The following is a 9,907-nucleotide window of genomic DNA, read 5'->3' as shown; positions in this document are numbered from 1 at the left end:
ATTAGCAAGGTTAGAAGGAAATTGCGATGTCAAGTAATGTGCCTAAGTGTAACATTCGGAGCAATCAATCATGGCAAAAATATTGGATAGGAATTGAGCACGATTGCCTGAGTAGAAGATATGCTTGAGGACAAGCATATATCTAAATTTGGGGGTGTAATAACTTGTAGAAATACAAGTTATTTATGCCACCTTATCTAGATATTGCGGCCAAAAGTTAGTGAATATGCACCGATTATATGAAAATTAGCCTAGAATTACAATAATTATAAATGATCGCAATTACACCCACTAACACCATAAAGATGGAAGACAACCCGAATTTTACTATGTTTTGCAGGAAACCAAGTCACCGCTTGCACTCAAGGCTCATGAAAAGTTGATCAACGAATCTCTGTCACGTTGCGCCCATCAATCAACAATGAAGAGATGATTACTGCAATGACGGCGCAATGCGACAGTCGATCCAGAGCTGACTGTCAACCACATGCGATAATAAAAACAACACCGCATGCGAACTCATGATCGAAAGATGCAGCTGAGCAACGCAAAAGTGGAGGATTGAGACACGTGTACAACTAATGGTTGTGCAGAATTGATGGTCTGATTGCATAATAGAAGCAATAATATCCCTCCATCTTCAGAATTACCATAACAATTAGTGGGGACCACAAGGCCGGAGTAAAAGACCTATACCTATAAATACCCCATAGATTTAAGAGAAAACTTATGCTACTTAATACGGTGCTAATTACTGCTAAAGTGTTGAGAGAAAAGGCTGAGCTGGGTGCTTAAGTCAAAAAATCTGGGAAGAAGACGAGACAAGGCCGAGAGGTGAGTCTCAGATCTAATCTGCCAAATACCCGATCTAAAGCTTTGTGCACAGAAACCTTCTACCGGTGGAGCAAGCTCGAGAGGGAAGCTCTTCCTACCATCATATCCATCCTATTCGGCAAGCAGATCTCCATCGAATCGGTGCCAAGACATTGGCACTTGTTTGTATCTGTTCTGTCTCTTTCATCGTTGTATTTCACTTTCTCTTTATCTCTTCATTCACACACCATGTATCAAACGCTTAATAAACATATTAAATGTTTCAATAGCTTTCATATACCATTCTCTGTCTATTTCCGTTCCTCCATTAATCACTTTCTCCATAATGTCTTCTTAATCCCCTGATAATTAATATGAATCAAACAAGTACTTAATCTGTGTTAAAGGTATAAAATGCGTTTAGCTAAGGCATGCTAGACGACATCTTCACCTGTGAGAGCAGAAGTGAAAATGCCATTCTGATCTATCGAGAGAAGGTTAGAAGAATACGTTAACTAAAGCGAGTAGTACTTCCAGACATGGAAGCAACCTTGCGTTCATTACATTATTCTCTTTTTCACCATAGACATGTGGGAGCGTGGCCGATCACTAAAAGGTGTATGCCAAGAGAAGAGTGGAATAGTATTTCTAGCTTCAACGCAATTGAGAACTTGCGCAGTTTATAATATTTCTCTTTTTCTTTCAATTCTGTTCATAAGACTTGCCGCCGCATTCCACGTTCTTTGCATAACCTTCGCAGCTAGCCTTGACCCCAGCATCTTGTATCATGAGCCTGTATCTTGTATCATCTAGCTTAGGTTTATTATATTTTATTTTATTATCGCATTTTTACTGCTTACTTTATTTTACCGCAATTTATATACTTGTACAAACCCATTTTTAAAGATTGAAAAACCTGGTCGCATATATCACGAACATACCACAATAACTTAAAACTGTCCTTGTGTTCGACCTCGGATCATACCGAGAAACTTGTGGTGGAATTACACTTGGTTCTATCATAAGGAAACTTGTGACAACGCATGACATACTACGTGAACATTCATAATTAACGCATATCTAGAATTAGTATCGCATTATTTCAAGCATAGAACATCATTAATCACACATCAGCGTTTTTACAACAAGATCTGCAACACGTTTGTATTCCCAAACATCTCCGCTGAGAAGGTTCGATTAACATTGTTTCCATTTTCGTTGTGTGACCAGGCACAAAAATGGGCTTATTCTCTCGACATTATTTCCATTTTCGTTGTGTGACTAGGCACAAAAATGGGCTTATTCTCTCGAACCAGGGGAGATTACATCATGGGAACAAGTAGTTGAAAAGTTAATGAAAAAGTACTTCCCTCCGACGGAGAACGCCAGAAGGAGGAAGCTGATCACTAATTTTGAACAGGATATTGACGAATCGCTCAATGATGTCTGGGCAGGTTTAAAAGGCTGGTAAGAGATTGCCCGCATAATGGCTTACCAGATTTCTATAGATGGAAATTTTCTACCACAGACTGAACCCTACGACGCAAACGGCTGCCAATGTGGCAGCAGCTAGTGAACTGCTTGATAAAACATACAATGAGGCCAAGATTGAGAATCAAGGACAGTGACGTAAATAATGGGGCCATCGCATCCCTTCAAACCCAAATGAACGCAATGATGAATCTAATACAAGGCATCACAATCAATAGCATGGGAATGCATAAAGGGCAAGTCAACGAAATCGCTCAAACGACCATGAGTTGTGTCACCTGTGGAGAAGAATATCCGATTGAAGAATGCCCAAGGAATCCGCAATCAATATACTTCATAAAGAATAACCCTTTCTCTGATACATACAACCCCGAGTGGAGAAACCACCCCAATTTTGTGTGGAAAAATCAACAACAAAGCTATCAACCTATGGTGCAAAAGGAAGGTCCACAAGGATTTTTCCCACGAATAAACGGTCAACCGCAAAATCAAGCCAGCAGTTTGCAGGCATCGCAATCTTCATCTTTAGAGAGCTTGCTGAAGCAGTATATTGAGAAGAATGAATCAGTGCTTCAGAATCAACTGACGTCCATCCGAAATGTTGAAATTTAGATAGGACAGATTGTGGGCGAACTCAAAAATAGACTACAAAGAGCGTTGCCGAGCTCAACTGAGCTCCGTCTCAACTCTGGAGGTACAGGAAAGGAACAATGCCTAGAAGTCTCCTTGCTAAGCGAAAAAGCGACAGTCGAAAAAGGGGAAGAGCCCACCAGGACCAACCCGAATGCGGTGATAATCAAGAACCCGTTGACATATGATTCAGAAGAGCCCGAGAAGATAAACCCAGAAGTTGTGTCCACCTTTAAGCCTCTAAAACACGAAACAGAAGTACAACTACCACCATTCCCACAAAGATTGAAAAAGAAATAGAATGATGAAGGAAAGATAGCTACAGTGGCAGTAACGCAAAATACTATGATCCCACCAAAAAATGTGCGACCTAGGAAGCTTCACGATACCCTGCTCAATTGGAAGGGTCTACATTTGTCAAGCACTATGCGATCTCGGAACAAGTATAAATTTAAGGCCGCTGTCCATTTTCAAAGGATTGAATATGGGAAAACTAACGCCCACGATGAAGACTCTCCTACTCGCTAACAGATCTCAAGTACACTGATGACGGGCAGAAATGCACGTCATTATAGGTCTTTTATTTAAAATTATGAAGGCTGTTAAGCAGAATATGTGGCGATTATGTTAGGAATTCATGAAAAAATTAGTTTGAGTCGATCGACACTAAGAATCTCAACTAATCCACTATTATGCGTTATTATGCGTTCAATTGTTTATTTTTGTAAAAACCACAGAAATTGATCGCATACGCTGGAGCCAGGCTATCGTGGAGATGATCGCATGTGCGATCGTATACGCTCGACACATGGATATTGCACTCATCTACCGCATGCGTCCATCACATGGATGTTGCGGCCATCAACTGCATGCATCCATCACACAGAAATTGCGGCTGTCAAGCGAATGCAGTCATCGCAGAGAGATTACGGCTACATAATGATGACCATAATAGAAGGGCGGCCGCACGGTTGGTGGAATGCAACATGAACGCATACCTCGGGAGAATCAAAAGATGATATTGACATTTCACCTACCATGTCGTTAATAGAAGAGATTCAGAAAGGACCATCGCACCGTAAGTGTCAGATTTAGAGCAGGTCCATTAATGTTGTCGGTCATTAAGGTCTATAAATAGAAGCCGATGAGCAGAATTTTAATGGATCCAAGGTTTTTCACCTGAGGTTCCCCGCCTTAGGGCGGATCCTTATGATCTAGACCAAAGCGTGAGAAGATAGCTTAAGAGTTCTTCATCTCCTTCATCCATTCTAAGTGACGACCGGAGCCTTCACTAGAGTTAGAGCTCGAGAGAGTCAACTCCACCACCCATCCATGGCATCACTGGCAGCCTTGACACACATCTGCTGAAAGCAAGACATTGCTTCTAGCTGGTCCTTCCATTTCTCTTCTTTCCTTGTATTGTGTTACAATTTTTACTTGAGGAATTAATACATTTTGTGATCAATGCATTTCTATATTTTCCTTGGACTCCATCTCCATCTTCATTTACTTAGCATCCTTAACTTTCATTGCATCACTTAGTGAGACTGTTAAAGTATCACATACTTAATCATGCGACATAGGAATATGAAGCATGTAGCAAACTATCGAGAGGTGTGCGTTGCATGAGTGTTGTGAGAAAACCTTATTTTCTTAGTGTGAAGCTGTAGCAACGCTTGTCTATAAGCGGACGTAATGCTTGTCTATGGGTAGAAGCAGCAGCAACTAACTGCCCGAGAGGGTAAGTGGTTGGTCGCATTAAGCAATGTAAGCAAGTGCTCACTAGGGATAAGAATAATCTTACGTCAACCAAACTTATGTTATTACCTTGTCTTATGTATGTGTCCATCATCCCTTTAGAGCTACTTGAGAGAGAGTCTAAAGAAAGAACCTAAGACTTAAGAGAGCTAGGTTAGAATTGAGGCTCGAGAGAGCTAGATTAAGATCGCATAAGCAAGAATGGAGACTTAGGAGTAAGTTCTGTTTGCTATTACACATCACGTGCATCTGCGTCGAGTGTGTATAACATGATCGCATAAGTTTGGGTTGGCTGGGGTTGCCCTGCGGTCAGGCTTAGTGTTGCAGTGAAGACATCTTCACATTTTATATATTTTTCCATGCATTTTACTACGCATCAACAATTGTCATGTCTCTACCTCTCATTCATGTTCCACCGCTTAATCTGTTAGTTAGAAGTAGGAGTAGTTCATAGCTTATAACCCCTATCATTCTTTTATTTATCCAGCAAATACATCACCGCATACCCTTTAGCTACAAGTCCCTGAGTTTGACCTGGGATCACCTGAGAAACTGGTGTTCTCGTTTTACTTGGTGAGAGTGCAAGAAAACTTGTGAAAGGAACGCATGGTCATCGCAATATAAGAGTAACGCATATTTTCATTCCAACGCATGACCACCGACGCATGAGAACCAACGCATAATCTAAGACATGCATCACATATTGTGTTCTCCTAATTTTACACCACCAAGTTTTTGGCGCCGTTGCCGGGGACTTGGTAGCTAATAGTTTTTTGAGTTTTGTGTTTCTGCAGGCAAACATTTTACCTGGGTTGTATTGTAGCTTGTGCGACCAATTTGCAAACAATATTGGCGTGTAGGCGATGTACTGAAAACTAATATTGGCCCCAAGAAAGAAGGGCAATCAGTTGCATGAGCGAAAGGTAGTTCTAAGCACATGGTGGCCAACATGCGCCAGTAATTGACGAAAAGTTCCAATGGTCAGGGCGAGCCCCTTGACCTAAGCAGTTGAGAGAAATCTCCTGCATGGGAGACTCTTTGCGGTGACATCACTCCAATTTCTCCAGGGACATCTTCTACTCTATCTTTACCTTGTGTTTCTAGTTTAGTTTATTTTTATTGTTATTTTGGATTTGCTACTGCTTCCTTGGTTGTGGTGCGTTTGCTCCTTGTAGGTGCGACAATAATTCTCCTTGGTGCACAGTTACAACGAAAGGATCCTCTTCATCATTAAACCAATGGCTTCGATAGCATGAAGTCTAAAGCATGGTCACAAGTGTATTCTACTCAAGATTCTTCTCTTGTTATATTTTATGTATTATCCTTTTGAAATTCTCTTTGTCCAATTGCCTTCCTTTTCGATGCATCGATGATGGTACGTATAAGTCACTACGTCTGCCAACTAAGCATCGCCAGGCCAACCTTACTTTTAATAGCTTCTTCAAATTTTGACAGTCTAAGTTTTATTTTGTGCAAACCTTTGCTCAAACATTTGTTACCGCATTCCTATTGAGTTTGTCTTTAGCTTTGCGGCGAGAGTGCTGCCAACCTCTAAGTTTAGGGGTGGCAGCGATCCCGGAGAAATGCGTTCACTACATTGTGATGCCATTCTTTAAAAAAAAATTGAGAATAACAACTCCACTGTCAACGCAATGGAGAAACCCATGTTGATAAGAGTTAAGTTGTGAAAGACACTTACCCGTAGTTGGATGTCTGCATGACACATGTGAGGGCAAGCCAAAATGAAGGTAAGTAGCCAGGATCAATGCATAAGCGCAACTCCTCTGTTTGGTGCAAGCCAAATTAAGCCAAAACAAGAGTTGAGTTGAATATGGAACGCAACCGAAGTTGGCTGTCCGCATGACACACGTGGGGGGAAGTCAAAATGAAGAGCGTAACTAGGTTCAACCCACATTCGAACAAGAAATCACAAAATTTTGAATTATTTTGAATGAACTTATGACGGGCAGAAATGCACGTTATTACAGCGTAAAGTTATAAACAATGCAGGATTGCAATGATAAAAATATACAATATTGCGTCCAAAAGCACTGAGTTCACAACATTGCGATTGCATGCATCCATCGCATTAAAACAGCTAACTTATGAATTTTGTGCAGAAAATGCGTTGGTGCAAGGTGGAAATGCGATCCGAAGAAATTAATGTCTGAGCGCATTAAGAGATTGCGACCGCAAGGCTATGCGATCATTTGTGCTCGCGAAAATCTACTCAAGAAGGTGGCTTCATAGAGCCAGCACATCAAGGTGGGCGCATCTGGGTGAAAGATTAATAAATCACGATGGGCCAGAAAGCTGACGACGGTCGATTCCGAATTAAGTTGACAAGCCGTTAACGACATACTGTAGCAAGTACACTCAACTTTTTGGTGAAAATTATTCGGTGCATCAGACAGAGAATTAATGTCATCCCATAAGTGCAATCAAAAGAAAGAAGAAGCTTTTCACCCTGAAGCTCTATAAATACCGAAGGCCACCTTCATTCAAGGGGAGCCTAGTTTTAGAGAGTTTGCCCAGTTTTAGAGTTCACCATATAGAAGATAGATAGCCTTGTTCTTAGTTTCTTATACTTAGAAGGCGGAAGTGAGAAAAGGGAAAAGATGCCGGAAGATCTTCTTGGTTAGCTCGAGAGAGTGCTAGGGAGTGTGGAAAAACAAAGAGAGGGCCGACTCTTGCGAGAGGAAGAATATCTTTTGAGTAGAGTAGAGAAGAACAGTGTAAAAGACTTGGAAAGCAAGAAATTGCTACCAGGTTCTTTATTCTTATTCCACATTGTCATTCTGTACTTCGATTATATATATATAGAATGGGACTTGCTTTTCTACATCTGTTCACTCTCTTTAAATCACGTATGAGTAGCTAAAGTTGTCGAATGGGTTGAGGAGTACTTAGCTAACATGACCTAGGATCTTCATTGCATGTCATCATCTTGTCTTATGTTGTGCTCAATACCCTTTAGAGCTACTCGAGAGAGAGTCTAAAGAAAGAATCTAAGACTTAAGAGAACTAGGCTAGAATCTAGACTCGAGAGAGCAAGATTAGATCTGCATAAGCAAGAGATAGGGACTTAGAGATAAGCTCTGTTTGCCAACATGCATCGCATGCACCCTAGAGATAGGTTATGGTAGTATGTGGTCGCCTTGTATATGTGTGTGTCATTCGTCATCGCGTAGACAAGAATAGAGGCTTAAATGTAAGTCCTATAGACATCATCACATATATTGCATGCGTTCTAAAACTAGAAGTCGTAGCGTTTGCATTGAGAGATGATTTGTTGTTGCATATTTGTAGCAGGATCGCATAACATGAACGCAATCTTAGGAAGTGTTAGCTAAACCCCTTCTCAACCCGTTGCCCCACATATTCATCGCATCTTTCCTATTATTAACTCTTTTCTCAACACCGTTGCATACATTTTATACTGCAAATAACAAACCAACCAACCCCTTGATTTATTTGTTACCACAAAGTGATCTAAAAATTACCATCGCATATTGTTTTTCTTAGTCCCTGAGTTCGACCCTAGGCTTACCAGGCAACTCAGTAGGATTTATACTTGGATCTTGCTGAGAAAACTTGCATGCAAAACGCATTTTCCACCATCGCATTATTTACCATTACTTCATCGCATAACAACACGCATCAAGTTTTTGGCGCCATTGTCGGGGACTTCGGCAATACATTGTACTAACGATAATTTTTTTATTTTCTTTGCAGCTTTCAATCTCTGGCGAATTATGACCCAGAGATTGAAAGAACGTTCCGACAAAGATTGAGAGACAACCGTCAACAATAACAAAAAGGCAAAACTCCAAGAATGGTGGAACAACCTTGGGCATATGTGAACTGCTGGCTTGGTTTTGCATTTGACCGTTTGTTCGCGGGAAAAATCCTTGTGGCCCTTCTTTTTGCGCCACTAATTGAAAATTTTGTTGTTGATTTTTCCATGGGAAGTTAGGGTGGTTTCTCCACCCAGGGTTGAACGTGTTGGAAAACGGATTATTCTTCAAAAAATAGACTGACTGTAGGTTCCTTGGGCATTCCTCCATTGGATGGCCTTCACCGTAAGTAGCACAACTTGTGGTCGTCTGGTTGATTGCGTTGACTTGCTGACTATGCGTTCCTAGGCTACTGATTGCGATTCCTTGTATCAAATTCATCATCGCAGTCATTTGGTTCTGAAGGGATGCGATGGCCCCATTATTCGCGTCATTGTCTTTGATTCTCAATCTTTGATCGTTTTCTCTCCAGTCTTCATGACTTTTAGAAATGCGATCAATTATATTCTTGGCCTCATCATAAGTTTTATCAAGCAGACCTCCAGCTATTGCCGCATTGGCAACCGTCTGTGATGCAGGGTTCAATCCGTGGTAGAAAATTTCCATCTATAAACAATCTAGTAAGCCGTTATGCGGGCAGTCTCTAACCAGCCTCTTAAACCGCACCCAGACGTCACTGAACAATTCGTCAATATCCTGTTCAAAATTAGTGATCAACTTCCTACTTCTGGCATTTTCCGTTGGGGGGAAGTACTTCTTCATGAACTTCTCAACTACTTGTTCCCATGATGTAATCTCCTCTGGTTCGAGAGAATAAACCCATTTTCGTGCCTGGTCACACAACGAAAATGGAAACAATGTTAATCGAACCTCCTCAACGAAGATGTTTGGGAACACAAACGTGTTGCAGATCTCAATGAAACTCTAGAGGTGGGCGTGCGGATCGTCACCACGCCTATCGCCAAACTATCCGGCGGTTTGGATCATCTGCAGTATCACCGGTTTCATTTCGAACCTCGATCCGTCAAGAGTTGGACTCATGATTCCTGGTGAAAAATCATAGAGGTTAGGCAATGCATAGTCCCAGATGGGCCTATTGCAGTCGATCGCCAATAGGATGGTATTTGCCATGATATTATTTGCATTTGGTGCTCCATTTTCTGGTTGTTCCGCCATGTTTGGATCTTTCTCTTGTTGTTGTTGTTGGCGGCTGTTTTTTCTTCTTCTTCGGAAGGTTCTCTCGATCTTTGGGTTGTAATGGGGCTCAGGATTTTGTCCTTCACTCATACGACGCCTGCTTCTTCCCTTACCTAAGGAGAAGTAGTGCACAGAGATGGAGAGTCTGCAAAGAAAATCAAAAAGTTACTGTTAGCACAATGTATTGCCGTAGTTCCCCGACAATGACGTCAAAAACTTGA

General features: G+C 41.3%; 2 non-coding genes across 2 annotated transcripts; one reads left to right on the top strand and one right to left on the bottom strand.

Moving 5' to 3' along the window:
- Window positions 1–2,200: 2,200 nt before the first annotated feature.
- On the bottom strand, window positions 2,201–2,306 carry LOC120084262. The gene has a single exon (XR_005483627.1). It is a non-coding gene; the product is annotated as a small nucleolar RNA R71 (small nucleolar RNA).
- A 6,805-nt stretch (window positions 2,307–9,111) lies between these two features.
- Window positions 9,112–9,218, top strand: LOC120084336. Its single transcript, XR_005483696.1, has one exon. It is a non-coding gene; the product is annotated as a small nucleolar RNA R71 (small nucleolar RNA).
- Window positions 9,219–9,907: the final 689 nt, after the last annotated feature.

This window comes from Benincasa hispida, chromosome 8 (assembly GCF_009727055.1).
Source record: "Benincasa hispida cultivar B227 chromosome 8, ASM972705v1, whole genome shotgun sequence".
Classification (NCBI taxonomy): Eukaryota; Viridiplantae; Streptophyta; class Magnoliopsida; order Cucurbitales; family Cucurbitaceae; genus Benincasa; species Benincasa hispida.
Note: the sequence above shows the minus strand (reverse complement) of the source record. Positions and strands in the feature narration are given on the sequence as shown.